This window comes from Pteropus alecto, unplaced genomic scaffold (assembly GCF_000325575.1).
Source record: "Pteropus alecto unplaced genomic scaffold, ASM32557v1 scaffold79, whole genome shotgun sequence".
NCBI lineage: Eukaryota > Metazoa > Chordata > Mammalia > Chiroptera > Pteropodidae > Pteropus > Pteropus alecto.
In genome coordinates, this window is record NW_006494612.1 from 13,493,531 (window position 1) to 13,519,157 (window position 25,627).

The window sequence follows — 25,627 nt, forward strand, 5'->3', positions numbered from 1 at the left end:
AGCAACATCTTGACTCTGTCAACTGGTGTAGTATGTGGAGTAGGCAAATTTCTCTGGGCTTCAAATTGGTCACCCATAAAATACAAAAAACACCAATTCAACAAAAAGTTATGAGAATAAACAGATAATGTCAGTGTCCGGTACATAATATCTGCTCAGATATACTAGTTGCTATTTTGTCTTTCCCTCTTTGAATGATGTTGACTTTATTGTATTTTCTTTCTGGAGTCTCCAACAGGCCAAGCCCTTTATTTCGACATTCCTGGAGACTTGCATATGGCAGCTCTGAATGAGAATTTGGTAGCATGAATTAAAGGCTTTTTTCTATGTATTCAAATATGTTTTAAAAATTAATATTAAAGAGAGTTGGAAAAGGATCACTGAGCTTTTCTTCAGGACTCTACATTAAGCCTAAGCTAAATACGAGACTCCTCTTATGCTAAGGAGCAGAGTTGGGTTTTGTGTTAAAATTTACACAAATGTGTACATGAGTGTAAAGGTGTTCACGTAGGCGAATTTTGCTACTCAATTTGGATGACATTGGCTGACCCTTAGTTGACCCGATGTAGGAGGTTCAAATCATCTGGGTAATGGAGGGAATTTTTGCAATGTCATAACACAATACTCATTCGATATTCTCTGGGCTACTCTGGGAACTATAAAAACTATAAATTTTTAGACTTTTGCTCTCCAGTCTCCAGTTCATCTCTGGTCCTGTGTAGTTTTCTGTAAAATTAAGTCTCTCACTGTGGCTGTCCAGAGTAACCACAGAAAAAAGTTTCTGCAGTAAGGATAGTGTCCCTGGACAGTTTTTCACCGAGGTCGGCAGTGAGTCTCTGGCTTCCTGATGCTTATAGACTTCTTAGTGTGACACTTTTCATATCGATTATTTAGAGGGGAGCACTGTCAGTGCAACAGGAATTGGCCCACATCAGGCTGACAGAGCTACACTGCCAGCTGAGGGAGACGGCTTGTATAAGAGCCTTCCTGCAAGGAGGCTCAAAGTTCATTTGGCATTGGCTAATCAGGAAGTAAATGATGTTTGTGATTTAGGATAACATTGTAACTTTTATAAAGTCTATGACTAACAAAATTTAAAAAAACATCATTTCAGGAGCGTCAATGGTTTCTTCTAAGCATTCAACTCAACTTTGTTCTTAATTGCACAGACCTCACTGCCTGAGTATGTCTAATTCACTTTTTCCTTTCCTTTTTGGATGGCGATGCATGGAATGCCCTTGAATAAACAGCCGAGGCATGAGCACAGTTCTACTTAATTTCCTCAACTCTTTGTTTTGCTATTCCCTCATTCTCCGGTGTCTGCATTCCTTGACTACTGATGGATTCAGTCAGCATCACTCAAGAAGGTGTATAAAGGATTAATAAGGAAAGGGTGAGGAAAAAGTTCAAGCTAAAATGATAATATAAAAAAATAGGTGCCTTAGTCAGAGTCCTCAAGAAAACCAGAATCAATAGGCCATAAATGTACAGAGAGAAAGAGAGATTTATTTTAAGAAATTGGCTCATGCCAGTTTTGTGGACTGGTAAGACTGAAATCTGTAGGTCAGGTCAGCAAGCTGGGGACCCCAGGAAGAGTTGGAGTAGTAGTCATGAGTCCAAAGGCAGGCTGGAGACAACATTTCCTCTCTCTGGGGGACATCAGTCTTTTTCTCTTAAAGGCTTTCCACTGAATGATAGATAGCCAGCTTTACTAGAAGTCTATTGATTTAAAATGTTAATCACATCTAAAAAGTACCTTCAAAGCAACATCTAGTCTGGTGTTTAATCAAACATGTAGGTAGCCTAGCCTAGCCAATGTGACACATAAAATTAACCAGCACAGTGAGATATTCACTTATAATAATTGAAAGAACATTTAGGCTCCAAAATTTATTAAATAAAATGTATTTTACAAAAAAAGAAGAAAATATAATAGCATGTTAATTCAGTAAAAAATGACTAAGATATTGACCAATTTTCTGAGAAGACTGCAAGATTCAAGCCAAAAATCTTACACAAATCAAACTCTTGTACTCTCTTTTGAATTTTATTTTTGGGTAACCCCTTAGACTTCTTTTTAAGGCCACTTGTGATATTTTTTATATATTTTCTTTTAGTGCATTTTATTGTTAAAATGTTCTTTGTTCTGACTCTTATGAACTTAATAAAAATGTGTGAAGAAAAACATATAACTTTAATTTTATATATTTCATATGTTCATCACATTCAAAACATGTGACAAACTAAATATAACACATGTATCTTTTAATATATATGATATTTGATTGTGTCTAAAACAGAATTTAAGTTACTATTGGGAATAAGATGAAGCACGTTTATGCTTTATTGGCATATTATTATCTCAATCTTTGATAAACAATGAGACATCCTAGGAGTTGGCTGAATTCTGACTATTCTAAATGACACCTAAAATGTTTGCTTTGCTATTTTGATTCTCTAATTTTCAAAACTGCTCATTTATTAAGCTTTTTTATTTGATTTCAGATAGCTAAATGAAAGTATTTGTCATGTGATCAGCTTTCCTGAATGACTGAAAAAAAAAAACTATCTTGTGGTGGATGACTACAACAAACTTCTTAAAGTCTATCTTGTTTATTTTAATAATAAAATTTTGAATTAAAATACCAAAATTCAACTGAAGATAGTCATCAATGAGAAGGCAGGATGAATTCGAATGTGTAAGCAAAGGAATAGGTGGAGCTAGAAAACCAAGGAAGTGTCACCAAACACAGGATGTGTCATATTTCTGACCCCATTAATTTAAATTGCTAAGCTAAATAAATGCATCTGTTCTCATCTTCAAAGCACATCATAAAAGAAAACAAAATTAAGTACCATAATACCAGGGCAATTCCTATTTTGCTGATGAAGAAACTGGTGTGAAACTTTAATGGCCTTTTTAAGCCTACAGTTGAACTTTGAGAAATCTGGGATTAAAGAAAGAGCCTTCTGCCCTGACTTCACCAGGCCACTTCTCTCCCTGAATCCTGCAAACCAGTACAGATGAATCATCAAGAGAGCTGGCAATCTGGCTGCCACATGGAAGCAAGCAAGCCTAGAATTGTCTCAGAGTCTGGGGGTTGTTGGTTCAATTTGGGTAATGCACAGAACAGCGGAAAATCAACAGCACAGTCTCAGGTAAACACAAAAGAAGATGAATAAAAATCCTAGTGGGAACAAAGAGATGCTCAAAGCATTTACAGTGCCACCCCAGAAAAATTCAAAACAAAGTAATAAAAGGAAAGTTGATCTGTTTGGAGCACTGCTTGAGAATTACAGGCTTTCTGTGCTGAAATCTCCTCCCTGAGGAAAGTTGTCAATTCTGAAAAATACACCCAGTTTTAGAAAGACTACTTTCTGAGGAAACTTTCTGACTTGATCTATGTGAACATTTGACTTTTCCTTTAGACATTTTGCTGCTAATTTGCAACATGGAAATAAAATAGTCTTGGGAGTTCTGCACACATTCTAGTTTAAGAAACATTTTGTCTTATAAAGTCATGTTTTTGTTGTCATTATTGTTGTTTTTTTTTTTTTTTTTAACAGATTAGACAGTTGGTAGCTGTTTTGGCCACAGAGCTATTTTGTGGCTGTGACAATTTCTGCCCTAACAGATGTACAAAGGGCACAAGGCCACATGGTCTGAGCCAAACACACCTTTGGCCTCACTTTCTCTGCAGCCCCCCGATCCATACATGGATGTGAAATGAATTATATTTTAGTCAGAAACGAAGTGAAGGTTTTCCCTAGAGTCTGAAAAAGTTGAACATTTTGCTTGGCTTCCTTCTGAATAAGGTATTTTCAAAGCAACATAGACCAGATCTCACATAAATGTCATTTACCCAGACTGCAGAGAGTAAAATTATCCATTAAATAAATCATAGACACTGTAAACGTTTCTCTTGCTACAATATCTAACAATGATTTTTTTTTTAAATTGCTGGTCTCCAGAAGAAAGATGACTGAGATTACTGTAGAAGGCAAGGAGAGTGCTCCCTTGTAATCCGTAATATTTTCCCAAATTAACAACCACGAGGATGTCAGAACTAAGCAGGCGTGAGCCAGTTTGGTACTGCTAGGAAACATAAAGAATGGCCTTATCACATCATGATCTTCCTTTCCCAGCTACCCACCCAACGTCAGTATGCCTCCTCTCCATGGGGTTTCTTAAGCTCCCCTTTTAGTTATTATTTAGAGAAGTAGATAAAGGAAGATGGGAAAATATTTATGAAACGTGAGAAATATTTCTGCTTATAAGAGTTGTTTCTCACTGTTTTCTTAGTTAGCTAACACTTGGCTTTGAGGCTGTGTTCCTTTCTTTCCTTTCAGAAATTCTGACTGCAGTCTGAGTAGGACTCCCCTAGAGGAAGGTCTTGGCGAGGAAGCCTAACGTGTGGAGGACGGAAAGCAGAGAACGAAAGTACTATAGACTTTAGAACAAGCTGCTATTGCCTCAGCCACAGGCCGTGCCCCTTTGTGGGTGCAAATCACACTTCATTAATATTCTACATTGGCGAACAGCAAAGGTGTGAGAAAGAACAGAAGGGAAACAGACCCACAGGAATAGAACTTATGCTTCTACCAATATCTGGTCTCATGAAATTTCAGCCAGTGTTAATTCAAGGATGCCAGAAAGCACTCACTGAGGAATATTTTCCATACTAATCCCAACTCAGAGATTTATTTTGGTGTTTCTTGAAGACATTTTGGCTTGTACTAGTCACAAACCAAAATACAAATGCTAGACATAAGGGGAGCACCTCTTAGGAAGAGTTTATATGACAATGAAAAACGAGGCTCTGCAAGAAGGAAACAGAAATGATGCTCTCAGAATGACAGAGAGGGGGCAGAAAAAAGTTGTAGAACATCTAAGTTACACCATTTCCCTATTTTTTCCAGTATTGGTTATGTCCAGATATAGAAAAAGTGGCAAGTTTATTATGGATTACAAGAGACTGAGAGATATTCATTTTCTAGACAGGGGTTTTACTACTCACTTAAATAAAAGGCTGAACAATTTTACAAGAAACATTGCACTGAAACTTGGATGGAAGGAAGGGAGGGAGGGAGAGAGAGAGAAAGAGAGAGAGAGAGAGAGAGAGAGAGAAAGAAAGAAAGAAAAAAAGAAAGGAAGAAAGAAAGAAAGAAAAAGAAAGAAAATATTGTGGTCTTTACAATTCCTATTATGGTCGTCATTGTGTTGGTAGCCACCTTTTCTCTGACTAGTCCTGGCCAGGCATCAGGGCTATGGCATCAATGAAGTCATGGTGGCTCTCATGGGTGCACGTATAATGTTTCATGTTTTGATTAACTTGGAAAAATGGAGGCTAATATGTTAAGCCATATTTTATAGCCTAGAAATAGAAGAGCTCTGCAAAACATTTCAATGGAGATTTCCATCAAAATGGTCAACATTGAATAGCTCTAAATACCAATCATGAGAGAACTGATATTTTCAGATTGCTGTTAACAGTACCTACTGGTAGGAGAGTGGGTGCTGGTCAACTCTAAAACCAGGTACCAATATAAATATTTAATCCTTTAGTAGACAATTGACACTTCCTCTTTCTATGCGATTTATAATATAAAAATAATACAAATAGTGATTTTAATCTTATATTTCAAGGCCAGACCAAGTATTATCTTTTCCTTTATGCTTGTTCCAATCTTCTCACTTTGACTGAGAAACTGCTTTCTCTGCACTTTTTGGCACTCATCTGTACATCCATTATAGCACTTGTTCAATTTGTTTTATAGTCAGATGTTTGTATATTGCCTTTCCCCAATAGAATATAAATGCTTTAAGGGAAGAGTACTTATCTTACTCCTCTCTATGTATTCTCATTTTCCTTAACTTTGTACTTTGCACTCAATAAATGCTCAATAAATAGTTCTCAGATTGAATTCATGTATTGAATTTCATCACCTAAATTAGATAGCATTTAAATCATCTAAAATTTTTTTAAAATTATATTCACTTGGCTTTATAAAGTATGTCTTCTCTAGTACCTAACTTGGATTATCTCATCTGATTTAATTATATCTGTATAATAAAAATTTAATTATATCTGTATAATAAAAAATTCACTTTGTTTTTTTTCATACTTAGCTATAGAAACTAAAACACAGGAGGGAAAAACAAATGTTTCAAAGAAGATTAGTGACAGAAGTGTCAAACGTGTATCAGAAACATAATCCTGATGTCCTTCTCAATGGTGTATATAAAACCCCAAGACTTGGGATTTATGTAAATGCTTTTAAATACCTTGGGTCTAACATTATATAAATTGTTAAGTAGCAACGATGCTACTTGAGTTATAGCTCATAGATAACTGACTTTCAATATACGTAATCAAAGAATAAAAAGGTGTACAAGTGTCACTTAACTCTGACTCTTCAGAGAAGCTGAAGCTACAACTAGATCTAGTAGCTAAGACTCAGAGAGTTCCTAGAAGATTGGAGCCAAATTAAGTGGGAAGAAAAGGTGGTAAAAAAAACAAGATTAATGGATGACTCATGTTTCTATTTTTTTCTTCTAATTTTGGTTTCTAAAACACTTATTGGTTTCCTTAAAAATTCTTACTTTTGAAAAATAAATGGAAAAGAATAACATAAAATGCAGCATACTGAACATGAATATTAAAATAGTAATTAAATATTATCAATGCCAATGCAAAATAGCTCAATTTTTTTTAAAAAAAAGAAAATAAATAACTTTATAAACGGTTTGAATGAATACATCTTGTTTTTGTGGGTCCAACTCCATTCCTCATCCTTTTTTGGTATCATATACAGTTGTTTTATTCCTGGGTTTGGGGCTTTATTTATTTCATTAAGTTATTAAACAAACACTATAATGCTTTCTATGAGTGCTAGGCACTGCTCTAAGCACTTTACAAAATTAATTCAATATCTCTAACAACCCTACAAGATAAAGAGTATTATTATCTCAATTTTAGGAGAAATCGAGGCATAGAGAGATTACATAATTCACCCAAAGTTATACTTCTCATGATGAATCAAGCTGGGATACGAAGCATCATTAGTAACTGTGTTTTGTCCTATAAAGCATCACCTCCTTCAAGAAGTGTGCTTAACAGAAGCTGATGGTTTCTGTAACTCATCGTGCTGTCTCTCCATTTAAGCACTTATCCTTTCTGTAGCCCACAAAAATAAATTTGTTATTAATATTGTTCTCTTAGGTTTTGGTCCAACTGCTTTGTTCTTTGTCTTTTGTTGATATCTTTCAACTGAGTCAGACTGACGCCTCTTGGGAGAAAGTGCTACTTCTGTGTAAGAAGTGTCCATCCTGTTCATGGAACAAATAACTTCTTAATAAACTCATCTAGAGATTAAAAAGGTAATTGAACTGAAACATTTATCAAACACCTAATAGATTTGATGCATTATGATAAGCATGGAAATGGCAACGGAATCATTGCCCTTGCTGCTAGCATGGGCAATGTGCTAATAGATGGTATTAGCACAAAGAAACAAGATAGATTGCTATCCCTTTGTTGTGAAGGGCTGCAGGGCTCTTCCCTTTGGTAGCTCAATGTGAACCTTAACTTCTGTTGGGAGCCAAGCCACTCCATGAATGATGGTGTTTCAGGCTTGGGAGGCCTGGAACATGTTGCTTAGTGGGAAGCAGGCTTCTTGTCTTCTTGTACTTCCATTTGGCAAGGCCGCCTCATTATGTAAGACTGCCACTGTTTATCTGCACCATATTTATGGTTTTTACAAGGGTTATTCTAGGTTTGGCAGATATGAAGGAATATTTTATAAAGCAAGGCTTGTAATGGGCAAGACCTCAAATGAAATTTCTGGAGTATATCTAAAGTACCTTTAAATTGTTGTTCATTCTAATGTGATTAAATGCCTTCTCCCCCTTCCTATTGGTCATAGTCATCAGATTTAGATGAGAAGTAAACACTTTAGGCTAGGGTGCTATTACTATATTGTAATTTCTAAGTTTTAAAAATCAAAATATATTTAGTTGTCCCTTGAAACCTAACCAGCCTAAAGAATATTTGTATATCCCATTGTTAGTTACTATTTCTAAAACCTTGGAGTCAGAACAGCATCTAATCTTTAGAAAGTCCTCTCTTCACTGGCCAACCTGAATCCTATAACATCATTTTTAATGGCTTGTAGTTAACACCCTGATGCTTATGAATGGGAGATTTCATAAAGGTATGTTTGGGGAGATGCAGTGAAGTGCCAAGTGTCTACTAAGAATTAGTTCTTTATTCAAACATTATTATTTTATTGTTAGCTTCATTGGACATTTATACCTGACAGTTGTTACATAAATCTGAAAATTAATAAAACAGAACCTCAACACAAAAGAGCGATCAGTTTACATGTCTTTGTTCTAAAGCTGATTTAATGTCCCTGGGTACATAACAATCATTTTATGAGCAGAAAACTTCTATGGTCTACTTCCAATGCCATCTAGTATATTTTACACTTCAACATGCATCTGTTTTAGAATGTCTCCACTTGATTAAACATCTTTCAAAAAAAAAAAAAAAGAAAAAGAAAAGAGAGAGTAGGTTAGGCTTGTTTCTCAGTCCCAATCTAGAAAAGTAAACACTTCCATTTAAAGAAATTGTAGCATATTAAAATAAGTAAATTTTAGAAGTCCAGTGAATTTTGTGCTGCTCTCTGCAAACTTGTCATAAAATAAAGGTCAGTCTTTCAGAATTTATTAGAAATTGTGAAGCCCCTTCATCTATAATAAAATAAAGAGATAAAAAATGCCAACTCTAATATACACATTAGTGTTCCTAAAAACTGCAATAAATATTCCATTTTTTTAACTAAAATCGCAAATATTTCTAAAGAGCTCCCTGTTTGGAGGAAAAATGTGGTCAATACTCTTGTAAAGAATCACCTTTTAAGATATCTATTCTGTGAGATTACATTTTAGCAAAGCAGGATAAACTGTAGTACAAAGTTTTATTATTTTGCAATCACCCAAAGCAAAGCAATAAGCAGTAAATTTGCAACAAATAAATTATCAGGACAAATTAATTATTTTCCTTGAAAGAAATAGGAAAAAAAAAGGCTTTGGTGAATATTTGCAATTGACTCTTCAAGGCACAGTTTTCAAAGAAGGATGCAAGAATATTTTAAGTGGTGAGAGCAAAATTCTGGTTCAAGAGATTGCTTTAGTTTACCCAGAATTTTTATTTGCATAGCCATCCTCCATATGTAATTATAAATACATTTTTCTTTTTGTCGTAGCTCAAGAAATGGCTTCTAAGACTTGGTGAAGTTGTAAACCTCATTATTGCATGATGTTCTTCTTCTTTTTTTTTTTTTTTAATTGACCTTTCCTCTCAATTTCACTTTCAGGTTTTCTTCTTAATACACTTGTGTTTTTCTTCTTGTAGATAAATAAATGTGGAACATAGGTAGTATCTTAAGATAAAAACAATTCTCAAGAATTAATGAGCTAAACTAAATGATAGACGGAATAGAATCTAGTGTTTGATGTTTTTGTCCTTGCCCTGGTTTAAATTTATGGTTTAAATTTACCCTATTTAAACCATAATTCATATAAATATATATATATAATGGTATAAGTAATGTAAATAACTTTTATTAATATACTATACTATTCAATTATGTGGTATGTGTACATATATATATATATAACTGTTATTTTAAAATAATTGCTTTATAAGTGGAATATTTTTTTAGCACAAATAATCTTAGATCTGGTACAATTCAGTCAAATTCTAAGGTCTTAACCTTGGAAGACATAGTTTTGCCATTTACTCAATTGACAAACATATATATTGCATTATTTATACTGCACATTCCCTTAGCAAGCTTTGTACTTATGAGTAGCGATATCAAATCAATGTGTATAAACTTCACAATTGTGAAGTTCAATCTAATGGGAAGTAGAAGTGGGATGTGGACAAGAGCTCTTAATTAACAACTATACTGCAACATAAATATCTTCAACACCCTCCCCCATATCATTAATAAAAGGAGGTGTTGGAGATATAGGTCAAACTGACAACTTGTAAATGCACAAGTAGTTGAGACATAATAACCAATATTACAATGTCAAAGTGAAAGAAGGGGAATTATATGTTATAAAAATCTAAAATCCATAGCGTGTGACAAAGCATGAGATAAAAATATATTATGATGGTAAAAAAGTTATGTCTCAGGAATATAAATAAAAATAGGATAATTAGAAACCATGAAGTAATCCTATGAAATAAACTGTTCATCATATTCAGTGTAGGTAAGGCCTTTATTATACACTTATTATAGCCCAGTTTTGAGTCGAACAACTTAAGTGATATTTGGAGAATTTGAATGAGATATAAAGTAAAGACAAATATAGGTACATTCAAATATGAGAAAATCTATTTGGTAAGGGAGGCTTATATAAATTGCAATTATTCGTACTGGAGAAGGGACAGGACTAGTAGAATGGATACTGTAATTTAAAAATAATGAAAACTTGTATTGTAGAAAATAACAATTAATTCTCTTTAATATAATCAAACAGAAGAGAAGAAACCTTTTAGATGGGTGCAGAAGTTTATGCTACTTATTAGGAAAAATGTTCTGAGTGAGTTGAGAGTGAGTGAAGAAGCACAATAAGAATAATTAAAGTTGAGAAATAGTCCTGGGAGGCAAGGCTAAAATAACAACACTGTTTCATCCGGAGGAGAGAAAGCTACACTTAGGTTTACATAACTAAGGAGATCAGAAGACAGCTCCTCTGCTGCCCTGTTCTCTTCCAGTTACAACATTACGATGATATAAATGATAATGAAACAAGTCTATACTGAGTCCAGATGTATCCCATTTAGACAGAATGACTTGACTATTTCAGGTTCCATATTTTCCCCAATGACAGAAATGTGGGAGTTCGGAGTGGGGAAGGAGGAGAGCAGTTTTGTTTGAGCTTTAGTGAGACATTAGTGTGTTTCAGTGATGATGAAGTTACAGTTCTGTCCATAGGGTTCCTCTGTTTATAACAGATCTGGTGGGGCGGGGCGGGGCAGACTAGAAAGTCCATGGTTGAGCAAGAGCATAGATTGGCCTTGATATTACTAAATTCTTTTTATTTTCCATCATTCATTTTCCCAAAAGCAAGAAATTAGCCTGGCTTATGTTGAGAAGATGCAGGACTCGAAAGAGGATGGGTCCTTACTTAAAATTTACTTAAAGTTTTCTAGACTTATGAAAAAGGAAATATTTTGGTAACAAGTAGCCATTGTCAACACATTAAGAGATAGAATATACCAAGTCTATAAATGAAAGTTATGTGAACTTCAGGTGAGAACTTTCTATGTCTAAGGATTGTAAGAAAATGAAAATAAATTTATGAGATGATGTAAATCTAATCGTCAAGAAATATTAATGATTAAAGTAAAAGAAAAGTTGATTTAAAATGTTTTAAATTGGTCTTTATACAAATTACTTAAAAATTACTGGAGCTTGCGTAGTAATGCCAGTACTTTAAGTAAGACTGTGTCTAAGACAATGGCTAACTGGGCAACTCCTGTCCCATCTGTCAGAGATGGATAGACATCATTCAGCATCCGAGTTCAGGACCCTGACGAAACGTTAGCCCAGGAAACTGGAAACTGAAACCTGAGAATCTAGATTTTTATTTGAAATTTGGATTTAAAACATTCAAATTAAAATAAAAAACACAATGTAGTTCAAACTAAAGATGTTGGCTGGAGTCTAATTTGCGTGGGTACCATTTGTGATTTCTGGTTTACACTCATTTTTATTTAGGAGGAGGATTGAGTACATGGCTCCTTACAGGGCTTCGCAGTCAGATATGTTTCCACAATCAATAACTCTTTAATGTTTTCTATATTTTTATAGGTCATAAGCAGCAGCTTATGACTGAACTCTGCTGAGATAGAAAAGGAAAAGAAATTTGGTGCCAGCTTTCCTGGCACTAAGCTGGTTTTCTTTCACAGGTATATCATACCTTAGCATCAGAGCAGAAACTTGTGGGAGAGGGTGAGCAAGTGGGATCCTAACACCAAGGAGTAAGTTGGGTCCTACTTTAGAAAAATGCCTGCAAAAAGTCTTGAGTGCAGACATGAGGTTGGATTAAGTGGCTCCTGAGGTCTCATTCCAGGCTGCGATTGCATGATTGTGAGCTATTTCTGGTGACGTGTTTTATTCTCAGACATATTCTTTCCTTCCTTTATGAAAAGCTTCTCTTCTGCCTTCAGAAGAGAATTACTTTTTTCTTCTCCCAAAGTCTTAAAAAGTGAATACAAAGAAATTTTACTGCTCCTTCTAAATGGACAATGAATCTTGAGTGTTTTGTCTATGGATTTTTTAACGCATCAGATTGACTAACATTCCTGAATGATGCAAGTCTCTACCACTAAAGGTTTAATTCATATCTAAAATGGTACCATTATCTTGGGTAATGATATGTAATTAAGTGTGCTGACTATGTTCTCATGCTTTTCTGTCAGTGATTCATGGCTGTTGTCAAAAAGCACTCACATATCAGAGCTCTTTGTGTTAAAGCCCTTGTTTGAAATACGCAAAAAACAGGGTTTCCTTTATTCATCAGGTCATCCAGGTAGTTCATGTACTTTTTAAAAAATCTTTATCTATGCCAGGTTCTATTTATATCCATTGCAACTTTTTTTTTCTAGAAATATTTATGATGCTACCATAATATATAAAAAGAAAAAGATAAGGCTAATGTACACTAAGCAAATTTACTACTGTATATCCACAACAACAATATAGGGGGGAAAAAAAAAACAGGTTATGGGATTTAAGATCTTCTCTCTCCCAAAGATGTTTATTGATAGCCTAATAGTGTCTCTTATTTTTCAGAAGAAGCTAGATCCATAGAGTGACTTGGTCCAGAGGAGATGATCTCCCCAGCACTTTTGCAACTGAAGATTCTAATAGCATGTGCCACTTTCTCCTCACATATACTGCTAGAATAACGGATATCTATTCCTTCTGTAGCAAGCCAACTCATCAGACAGCAGAAGTCAAAAACCAAAGCCAAACTTCAGTGTCATCTCCTTTCCATGACAGCAGCGAGACTTTTGGAGGTGACAGCAAACCAGAGGACTTGTTCTATGGAGAATGGATTTCTTAGCTTAGATCCTAGTGTCGAATAAAAAGAAACCTAGAAAGAGTTCAGAAAACATAAACACTTTAAAAGAGTAATTTGACTCCTCACAATTTAATGTAATGGCATACTGAAAAAAAAAGTAAAGTGACTTTGTTCTTAAAAGAGATTTTTCAATTTCAAAAAGTTCTTTCTGGCTGTTCTATATGTATCTCACAAAACAGCTGCTTTTCAAAATTACTATCAGAAGCAAGACAGAGGTGTTTGTTTTCATAGATCTGGAAATAGAAAGTAAAAAGGGAGAGATTAGGGACTCACATGGTTTTTCACTTGAGGGGAAAAAAAGTTTGATCATGAAAGAGAGATCTGTTTTCCCTAGACTCTGGATAATTTCTCTCAGCTTTGGCTTGATTTTTATAATGAATGCTTTAAACCCAAATTACAAGTTTGAATTAAGAGCTCTTATTCTGAAATCCTTTAGTCCTAGCAAGAAATAATTTCAGGGATTCATGTGCTGCTGAAATTACTAGTCATATATTTTATTATGGTTAATCACAGCTACTATTAAAAGAGAGGTAATAATATATGTTTCTCTCTGCTGAGATCAGCTGGTGAAACTGTAGTTCTCACACAGTTGCAATGTTCTCACTAATTATCTAATCATCAGGACAAAGACTTACAGAACCAGGCAGGTTGAGGCGACTCCTATGCAGGGTTTCTAATCAAAGTAAGTGTTTTGTAGACAATGTGACCTATTTATCATTATATGCTGAGTTATTCTAATTGCTGCCAATTTTGAGAGTCAGTGCTATTATTTCTCTGTTTGAATAACTGCTTTTAATTGAAATACAGGCAACAGCATTCTCAAGGATGGGAAATGATATTCATGAGCTTTCTCTATAATCCTTTCTTTTATTACCCTCTAGTTGTATATATCAACATATTTATTACCGTCACTGAGTTAATCCTCACGTTGTAAGAGCACTCATGTATTATTTGCATTTTATAGGAGAATAAAACAAGATGCTACTAAGTCGAAAGGTATCATGTGAACATAGCTAACTCAGAGATATATAAGCTAACCATTTTGTTTCTAAATTGACTTCGTTTTTAGGTATGTGTAGTTCACATGACATCTTAATAGTTTATGAATTTCTGGATAAATTTCTGAATCTGTCATAGTCTTAGTATCTCTTTAGTAGCTTCTTTTTTGTCTCATGGGAGTAAAACTTGGTTACAGTGGTGATTCTCAAGCAGTAGAGTACATTAGAACAGCCTGAGGAGTGTGTCAAAATGCAGGTCTCAGAGCACCTAACTGATTCAATAGGTCTGTGTTATGACCCAGGAACTGGTATTTTTTAAACATATTCCAGGTGACTCTGATACAAGTAGCTCACAGACAGTATCTTGATTAACCCGACTTACTGAGAGTCCCGGGTGAAGAAGAATTATTGGGCTAATTTCTTTAATATTTCATTTCTTGGAACTTATTATACCATTTTAAGCTTGGGCTTACTTTTTTCCATAAAATAGAAACTAGAGAAATTTTTGTCTCAGAGAAGCCTTCTGCATTTACTGTTTGTAAAATGTTTAGAGTCCTTGAGTTTGAAAAGTTTGTAAAAATTTCCTAATGCTACAGAGTCACACCATGGTCAGTGTCCATTTTGTGTCCATGAAAACTTCAGTTTGAATGTCATTTATGGAAGACATTTTAAGAGTATCGTCTTGTTAAGATCATCATGGTATTAGAAACAACACTGGGATAGGAATTAGAAGATCTGGCTATGTTTTAATTGTGACTTTAGTTATAGCTAGTTTGTCCTTGCATTTAGAAATTGGGAAAATATAAATCTGCTCTGACTACTCTACAGAATCATTGAATTTACCAAAGATGATAATGTATATACAATTAATTTATAAACTTTACTTTGCTATACAGTTATAATAATGACACGTGAATACTAACCACAGGCAGAAGCACCTTATTTAAGACTTTATTTAGGAAGAGTCTATACTTTTTAAGGACTTAGTGAACAAAGAGAATCTTACGGGAACATGTGGAAACTCTGGTTTGGAAAAAACTTCTCATAAACAGTCAGAAAGTAATTGAATACGAGAAAGATTGAGAAGTATTTTCCTCTGAGTATTTTTCAGGAATAGACTTCATAGTGTTTATATACTTAGTGGGAGTGTGTTATTGGAAACACGGACTATGATATGTGATCTTGACCTTCAGTTGAGATAAACAAAAGAGTAAGTGGGATCTATGACATCATACTTTCTTTTCTCTTTTCTGGGCCTCAGCCACACTGTAACTCTAGATGCACTCTTCTTTTAATCTACCTGCAACCTGTGCTCTATAGCAAAGTTAGTTTCTGTCCTCTGTCCCAATTCACTTGTTGGAGCCTAACCTCCAATGTGATTCTATTAAGAGGTGGAGGCCACAGGAGTGATTAGGTTATAAAGGTGGAGCCCTCATGAATGGGATTAGAGCCCTATGAAAAAGAGCCCAGAGAGCTCCTTTCCCTGACCTTTGTCATGTGAGGACACAGCAAGGGAGTAGTCTATGAAACAGGAAGTGAGTCTTCACCAGACCCTAAATCTATCAGCCTTGATACTTGGACTTTCCAGCCTTCAGAACTGTAAGAAATAAATTTCTGTTGTTTATAAGCCACCCAGTCTATGGCATTCTGTTATAGCAGTCAGAACAGACTGACGATCTGCCTAATGGTAATGCATGTTCTTTAGGAGAATGGCCTCTGGAAAAGCACATAGTTTGTTTATCACTATGAACTGCTTGCTGTGCCATAATAGAAACTTTGGCATACAGAACTTTTTGGCAGAAGTATTGATAACCATGACTATAATTGAGCACACATGGGAAATAGCATCTTTGCATAATCTGAAGTTATTCAACTAAGACTTGAAAGCAGAGAAAATGGATTACGCTAACCGGAAATATATAACCTGCTGAGTATAACTTTTTCATTCCTACGGAGAAGAAAAATAAAAATATGAGGAGTAAATCTTTATTAAGTTTTGCTTTTAAGAGTTAAAACTTGTGGCACTTTGCATTATTATATGATTTTAATCATCTAAAGCCTAAGTTTTTGCTTTTAGTGAAAAATTTGAATTGAGATGTTGATCTACTTTAATTTTTGGTGCAGACTGACATTATACTAAAGAGAGTACATGGTAAATTCAAATTTGGCACATATATACACAGAATGATGAAGTTGAACACAGAATTCATTTGAATTTTTTTTCTTTTAAGAATTAAAAATGATAATTAGCTATAAGACATGCAGAACCATTAAATAAGACAGATGGTCTTTGATAAACTTTTCTTTGGATAAAACATAACCATCAAAATAGCTAGGAGTATGAGAAAGTCTGAGAGGTGTTGTCCAATCACATATGAATATAGAAACTGGCATTGGAGACACCAAAATTCATGTTTTACTGAAGAAATACTTTCCTTCCTGTTGAACAGTTGCCTACTTTTTGACATCTTGTCATTATTAGCCTGAACACAGCTTGAGCTTTAATTTCTAACCAATCTTTGATTATTCTCAAGAGTTCCATTTCTGGAATAGGTTAAAAGGTATATTGTGGGACGAAAGTGCTCGATTATTATAGAATGTATTATTAGCTTTCTAAAATGACTCGAATTTGTTTTTCTACACTTAATTTTTTTTTTTTTAATAAAAAGCACATAATAACAATGCAGTCTCAGGTGGTGAATATTCTAGAAAAAGTAATTTCCAAGGCATATCATTGGGTCACTTGCAGTTCTAAGCCACATCCTTCAACTAGGAAAACTGCATTAAAATTACTATAAGAGATTATTGATATTTAGGAAGATGACATAGTTTAAAATCAAGACTCATTAAGAAAAGTTTTTTTTAAATTAATTTGTGAGATCTTTGAAATCAAGGAACTTGTCTCCCATTTCCCCCCATCTTTTCTAAAACCTTTCAGAGTACTGTACTTATAAGCAAACACCCTGATTATGCAGCAACCAGGCTTTTGACACTCAGGAGCATCAGTCAGAGAAATAAAGCCACTAGGAAATGTAAACACATAAAATAAAGGACTTATTGTAGGGATTTCATCTTATAAAATAATTGTGGGAGCTGTTGTTTCTGGTGCTAGAGTCTGACATTCCATGGCAAGCAGTTGGGAGGGGTAAATGAACATGAAGTTGAAAAAGCAAAGAAAAGCCGGAGCCTATGAAGCTAAGCCAGAAACCACAAAGAAAGACTGGAACTCCTGTCGGTCTTTCTTGCCTCCACACTTTTAACTTCTAAGGTGAGGCCATTTTGCAAGAGAAATCAGAGCCCTTTGGGAACTAAACATGCATTTGGCCCAGAAGTGAGAGAAGCTGAATCATAAGATCCAGCAGGAGATGAAAGTGTTGAGGGCGGGGCTGCTGCCTCCTGCTAACTGTGCAAGTCAGCAGATAAGTGGCAGTACGTGTGAAATACCACAGAGCCTTGTTCCCTGCACCAAATTCTTGAGGAAAATATTTGGTCTTTCATTCCTACCTTCCAAATCTTGTGCAAGATAGTCCTTCCGACTCATGTTAATCATGAACTATGCAGGAAAGAGAGTTTCAATAACTGAAGTTTTAGCTTAATTAAATTGGTATAATAGAAATCCATCATAGTTTAACCTTTATTAACTTGACATCCAAATATACCCTTTAACCATACTTAACTTCCAAGCAAAGACAGCAGGAAAATCTTACCCCCATCAAACATAACACAACTACCCCTTAAATAACTGGAACTATATTACCACTCTTCCCTAATAAAGTATAATAATTTTTATCTATCTTTTGATGATTTTCATTCCTCTTCTAACTGAATGATATTTCATCTTTGATTTAAATAACTTAAATATTGAGCTATAATGTTAACTACTATTAATTTCCTGAGGTTTTGGGCCCTGAGGAATCCTCCTTGTATTGGACTATTGTTTTTGTCTCTTGGAAGCTCTAAGAGGCATCCCGGGAAATCTTTTACATTGCAGACATTTCTACTAGACTTCCTTTCATTGTATGGTGGTAGCTCATTTTCCCCTAATTTTAGGATCAATCATCTCATCTGGTAGCTGTTGATTTTCTGATATAATAAGTATAAAGAGGCCCAGTAAAATAATAGTCTCATTTTCTCAATAAAAAGTCTCATTTTCCAATTTAAATGGCTCTGTCCCACTGGTAAAAGCCTTCCACCATTGGAAACAAAGACCTCTAGATCAACAGAGCTCAAAGTGCCCATTGCCATATTTTATAGGCTGTAAAATTAGTTTCTTAATCAGAACTAATACTCACCATTGGGTATTTTATATGTCCAAGGATTATGATTTTGGCAGAAGCCTTGTAGGAAAGGAAAGCAAATTCATATATGGTATTAAATGTTTATTCTAGTGAGAGCAAAGCACTCTCCTTTCATGATGAAAGTGGTTAAATTGCTCCTGGGTGGGTGGCTGGCTGATTCCTCCCTCTCCTTCCTATATGAATTGTGCCATATTAGGGACTCAGTGTTGGTCTCTGCTAATGTTAAATTGGACATTCAGCAGTGGCTGTAGTCTAATCGGACTTAGTGAGTGCAAATCAATGTTGCCAAGCCCATGCATAACCTCCATCTCTGCTGGTATAAGTACTTTTTAATGAGCTCATTGGTCAAGTGCAGAGATTGTTGGAGAAAGAGGCTAACTATTATACACTTGGTGAGTCATCTTGTCTACCGCTTATTAATATCCTCCTCCACTGAGGTTTCTCTTTGGTGAGCTTGTACATTTGTCTTCACATCCTATGCACAACCAGGGAGTTCTAAACCCAGGCCTTCATATCACTAGTTTTTCCACTGTGGCCTTTTGAACTGTGTGACAATTTAGTCAAATCATTAACTGCTACTGATGAGGCAGTAATGGTCCATATTTCTGGCAATCTTTTTTTTTCTAGGTAAAATGAACAACCAGGTGTATTACTCAAGGTTCTCCCCACTGAGATTTTCCTTCATCACTGTCTTTCAAGGCAGCTCAGATTGGAGCTGTAATGCTGTAGTTGTTCACTTTCAGGTAAAGCCAGCCTAGCATGTAGAATCACCTGCAGGCCAGTCCCCAATATTTCTTTTTCCAATTAGGTAATCATGAAAAACAACCCTTAAGGTCATAGGTACAGGCTGAGAGGGAGGAAGTTATATGGCAGAAATATGGGTCATGAGCATCGGTAACACTTACTCATGTAACTTCTTTGTGTTTTCAGAACCTAATTAAGTCAGATTTTGTATATATCACTTTCATATAATGATGGAGTGCTGCTATGTGTGCTTAAGTTTATGGTTTAGTTATACATAAAACCATAAGCATGCAGGTCTCATGGTAATTTGGTGGCCCGTGCTCAAGAGTTCAACCTCTATTAAGGTTCGGTAGCAAGTAAGTATCTTATTTTTAAAAGGACAGTAGTAGTAGCTGTCGACATAGAAACATCCAAACCTGTAGATAATTTTTATGAGTTTATTTGAGCCAAACTGATGACAATTACCAGGAAGCAAAATCTCAACAAATTGAGAAAATGCTCGGGAGAATGGCAGTTTTACAGCTTATTTTATACTTTAGAATCAAAGGAAGAAACCTAAGGAGGATAACATGAAATCCATTGGTGGTATAGTAAAGAGGTGAGAGAAAGCAAAGTGAGGAAATCTCTGGGATTGGATAAAAAGAAAAATGGAGACACACATACTTCTTTTACATTAGTGAGTACAGGAGAATTAATAATTAACATTTATAGCACATAGTGATGGTACTGGGGGAACAAAATAACACTGAGGGGTTCTGTGGTCTTGTGCTCTGGTGCAGAGGGTGAGCCTGGAGGGGATCTGGGAGAGTAGATTATTCTGACATTTCAAAGGTATGTTATCTTAGATTCAAAAAGACAATAAACAGGCTCGCTTAAGGTCAAGAAAGCTGTAGGTCTAGGATGTGACTGCCCGCCTTGACCCACTTTTAGTTAGGAATTTTTATGTTCAGACCATCCTGTGTGGTTACTTTCTTTAGGTCTCTGAGTTTATAAGGCTAGCCATGCAGGCCTCCCCTGAGCTAGTCAGGTTTATTATGTGGCCCTTTTTTCCGTCCACACTTTCCCCTTTTGGTTTTAAATCAGTCCTAAGGATGCATTAATGATCAATCTCTTGGTTGGATAATGTGGTCCCGTGGTGCTAAGAATGTTCATTCTTAGAAAGTCTTAGTGTTGTCATTTGTCTTGTTGAAATGATGACAATTGGAGATGTGGCAAAACTTAACTTTGAATGGATGTTAAGGCTGAATTTTTCTTAAAAGAGAAAAACAGGTAAATGGGAGGGAGTCAGAACTTATGGGCCTTCAGTAAGAAAAAAACCTCTGGGTTATTTCTAACCCAAAAGCTATCATGATTGAATTTTTCTGTTTGTCTTCTTGTCTGTATTTTCCATCCAGTATACATGTACTTATAGTTTGAGGACACACCATATACCTATTTTGTTTTCACAATCTGACCATGAGATGTGTTACCGTTTGCTGGTATTATTATTATTAGTAGTAGTAGTATCATTTTAATATGGCCCATCTATTTCCCATTGGAAGTGTCATTCATTATATTAATCTAATTCTTGCTAGTTGTTCAATTTGGAACTGTAACTTTAAGGTTTAATTGGGGCCAAGGCTGTAAGAACACAATGATATAAATTACAATTACCATCTAAAAATTTCCAGAGGCCAGGAAGAGAGTAAATTTCCTGGGTCTCAGCAGCCGTTACGGAGGGCCATTTGTTTTTCTTTTAGCTATTTCAGCTTTTATCTAAATTAATATGGTTAGTAGTCTTTGTCAGGTTAGGAGGTAAGCACATTCCCATAATTGGGTTCTAGTGTTTACACTTAATTTTTTTTTTCAATATTTCTTTTCCACTAACCTTCTATAACTTCTCCTGTCCTTAGTTTTCTCTTTTTACTCATTCAGAAATAACTAACTTATTAGAAGAAACTACTTTAACTTCTCTCAAAAGCATATACATTTCTTGCCTCCCTTCTGAAATCATGTTTCTTCTAGATTTCAAAAAAAAGAAACCATAAAAAGAGTATTGTTGATAATACAAAAGTTACCTTACACATCTTCAGCAATTATTAATAGTTGGGCTATATAAGAATAAATTTTGAGAAAAGCTCAAACAACAAGTATAATTATAATTATGACTAATATTATTAGCAGACAGGTAAAGACAATCAAACTTTTTTTTTTTTTTTTAAGTTCAACATCAATTATGTAAGTATACAGGCCTTCTCGGTATCTTGGTTATCTATCTCTGATGTTGGTGGCTTCTCATCCTGGAGGAATCTTTGATGTCTGCTCTAGGCAAAGGCAAGTGTCAGAGACAGGTGCAGATGTCCATTCGTGGTTAGACATCTTTTTTTTTTTTTTTTAATGAGAAATGTGAATCTTTGAGTAAACACCTTTAAGTTTAGCTGCGTGCAATTAGTCAGTAATACCTGCTAAGGTCCCTTCCAGTGAGGTTGGATAGAGTCTAAACTGATGTATTTTCCAAAGAACAAAATCTCCCAGTTGTAAGGCATGTTCTTAGAAGTCTTTGTCTCCTGGAAGAACACTATGAAATGAATCAATTTACCAATTTCTTTAAGATGGCTAATAAGTCTTTGATATTAATGCAGAATGTCTCTTTTTAGTATGGTTGGTTCCTATGTCCCTTCATCCAGATGCGTAGGGTGACCTATCTAATGAGGAGAAAAGCTATGTTACCAAAAGCAGTAGATTTCAGGTTGAGAAGTATTATAGGGAGAGCTTTTGGCTAAAGGAAATTAAATTTAACTAGTTGAGTTTAAATTGTACAATTTGTATGTTCTACTAATCCACAGGATTGGGGGTGATGATAGCACAATGAAAATGCTGTAGAATAGGGCAAATGTTACAGATGGAGTGCATTATTTGCCCAGTGAAATGAGTCCCTCAGTCACTATGTATCTCAAAGGGAATTCTCCAATTGGGAATTATTTTTTTTTTATAATAATAATTTACCTACCACTAAGGCTGTTGCTCTCCTGCAAGGTAATGCCTCAATCCAGTGAGAAAACATACAAATGGTAACTAATACATATTTGTATCCTTGAGATGGTAGCATTTGGATAAAATCCAATTCCCATACCTCGAAGGGATCCAAAGGAAGTGGGACATGTCCTTGAGACCTGTAGAGTGATTTTCTAGGGTAATATTTTGAACAGATAGGACTGCTGCTATATGCTTTATGAGCTACAGTAGGAGAAAGTTTCCATTAATATTGTCTACTCCATGAAGTCATCTTTTCAGGACCCCATGTTAACTTATATACATGTTGGAGTATAGATAACTGAGCCCTTATAGGCAAGATTGGTTCCTGATTGGGTCCAAACCAGATCTGTTTTTCTGGATCAAAGATTTCTCCTTTTTGTTGCCATATCCTCTTTTCTTCTTCTGCAGCTGTCCATTGGAACTGTAAATGAGAGTCTTTTATTCTTTTAACAGGAAGAAGAAACATTCTTGGGTTTGGATAATTTGGCTGCTTATTGTTGCTTGTCTAGCTGCAGTGTCAGCTAAATTATTTCCTTTGCTTCCATGGTGGCAGCTTTAGATTGTCCTGGAATTTTGATAATTACCAATTATTTTGGTTGCTGTATGACATCCAATAATTCTGTAACCTGTTTTCCGTTCTTTATGGGCTGCACTGAGGAGGTTAAGAAGCCTCGCTTCTTCCACAACATTATAAAGTTGTGAACTACACAAAAGGTATAGCAACTATTAGTGTAAATGTCGGCTATTTGATCTTTGACCAATTGACAGCTTTGAGTCAGAGCAATTAATTCAGCTTGTTAGATAGATTTTATTCAGGCAAATAAGAACCTTTAATTGTGTCCACCATGAAAGTTATTGCATATCGAGCTCAGTAATATCCCTGTTCATCTTTCAGATAAGCTCCATCTGTAAACCAAATTAAGTCAGTATTATTAATAGAAGTTTTTTATAAAACTTGTGCCATTCCTAGGAACAGGAAGGTGGTCAATAAGCAAAACACAGTCATGGGTATCTTCATCCTGCAAAGAAGGGTAGCAAAGTTGCTGGGTTAAGACTGTTACAACAATTTAAAGTAATAGGTGCAGAAAGCAAGAGTATTTTATAAGGATCCAGTCGACTGACAGAGAAGTAGTGATTATGGGGAGAGTTCAGTAAAATTTCAACAAAATAAAGAACATAAATAAAGGAGAGCCTGTAACTATTTTTCTTTTCTTTTTTCTTTTTGCATAACATGGCTGTAGCAGAGATGGCTGTTAGGCAGAGAGGAAGCCCTTTGGCTACTGAATCTAATTATTGACTATAATATCCTATAGGTACATGATGATCTCTACATTTTTTAGGTTAAAACTCCCAAAGCATTTTCTTTATTTTGTATATATATAAAAAAGAGAGTTTATAATTAAGGTGTCCCAAAGGAGGGGCTTTAGGTAATACTTTTTCTAGAGCTTCAGCTTTTTTCCTTTCGGGGTTCCATTGAATTAGATCAGGTCAATCTGCTTTTAATAAGACATGTGAAGCTGAATGAGCCATTAATGAAAAATCTGGAACACAGTTGTGACAGTATCCAGTTAGACTTAGAAATCCTCTAAGCTTTTTGTTTGTTTGTTTGCTTGTTTTTGGAAGAAAAAAAGAATAAGATTTCTCTAAGTCTTTCTGGGTTAATTAGTAACCCATCTTTAGGTATTAGGTGACCAAGATATTTTACTTGGTAAAAGAGAATTGAAGCTTGTCCTTTGAGACTCTATATCCCTTTAGGCTGGCTGTTATAATAAATAAATTGTATCCTCTTGGGAGTCTAATATGTCCTAGAACATAAAGGTAAATCATCCACATATTGGATTAAAGTGGAATCTTTGGGAAATCAACATCATTCAAATTATCTTTTATTATCTGAGAGAAGTATATCTCTAAGACTCAGTATATCTCTAAGGCATTACTGTCCAAGTAAACTTGTGAGACTCAGTATATCTCTAAGGCATTACTGTCCAAGTAAACTTGTGATCTTCCCAGTTGAAAGCAAAAAGGTATTTCCTGCCCTTTACAGGAATGCTGAAAAAAGCATTACATAAATCTATCACTGAAAAATATTGGCAGTCCACAGGAATAGCTGATAACAGGGTATGTGGATCTGGAGCCAGAGGATGTTTTTATTTACAGCTATGAGATCCTATATAAATCTCCATCTTTTCCCATTGGATTTCTTTACTGGAAAGATAGGAGAATTACAGGGGCTGGTACATGGAATTACAAGCCTCTCTTTTAAGTAATCTTGTTCAAAGAGCTTAATTCCAGCTAGTGTATCAGGTCTTAAAGGATATTGGTGAATATTAGGTAGAGGCAAAGTATTATCAATAGTTATTTTAAAAGGAGTGGCTGACTTAGTCTTGCCAATACCTATACTGGAAAAGGCCCAAAGTTGCATTGGAGCATCTTGTAACAAGCTTTTAGTCAGTCTTAAGATTAGTTTCCTCTTGTGGAGGTTCCTTTAAAATCATTACTTACCCAGTTGGTTCAGTGTCTGGTTCATTTAGTTCTAAATACATTTCACTCTTCTAGGAAAAGGATATGTGGGTGTCATTGGTTTCAAGAAAGTTTCAGTCTAACAGATGAATTGGAGCAGATTTGACTAGTAAAAATATATGTGCCCCATAACATTCCCTAGCTGGAAAGGAACAGGTTCTGACTTAAAAACAAATATTAGTTGACTAGGTGTTCCTACTACTTTTACAGAAGCTTACTCTGAAGAGTGCAACTTAATTGGGGAGAATTAAGAAGAGATAAAGTAGCCCCAGTATTTACAAGGGCCTTGATAGTTTCCCCTTTTAGGGTAATTTTATTTTCTCCTAAAGTATTAGTAGAGACAAGATAAAATACCCTCTCGTAGTCCTCAGAGGAGCCCTATGCTCCTTACTGTTTCTTTTCTTTTTCTAAATCCCATTTTAGTTTTCTACAATGCTTCTTAAGATGACCTAATTTTTTACAATAAAGGCAGACTCCTCTACAAAAATTTCCCAGCAAACCTTATTTAGTAATTCTGTTGCTTTGCTCTCAGAAACCAGAAGGTATATTAACTGGAATAGGTAAAATAGCCAGGATCATATGTTCTAACAATTAAATCAAATCCCCTTTTGAATCCTTTTGGGTCCTAGAGAGGGCAGGGGAAATCTTTAGATTTTCCTTAATTCAGTCCTGGTACAAGGAGAGTAGATTATGACTGGTTCTCCTTGTCCTGAGACTGGCTTTGCTCTACAGGGAGCAGCCAGAATTTCTGTTTTTGTTTTGTTTTGTTTTGTTTTGTTTTGTTTTTCTAGTCTATTCTGGTCTAGTTTTCTATTCTAAGTGTCCTTTAGCTCGGTTGGGAGCTGTGGTGGAGGAGGTGTAGAAGAGAGAGGAGAGAGAGA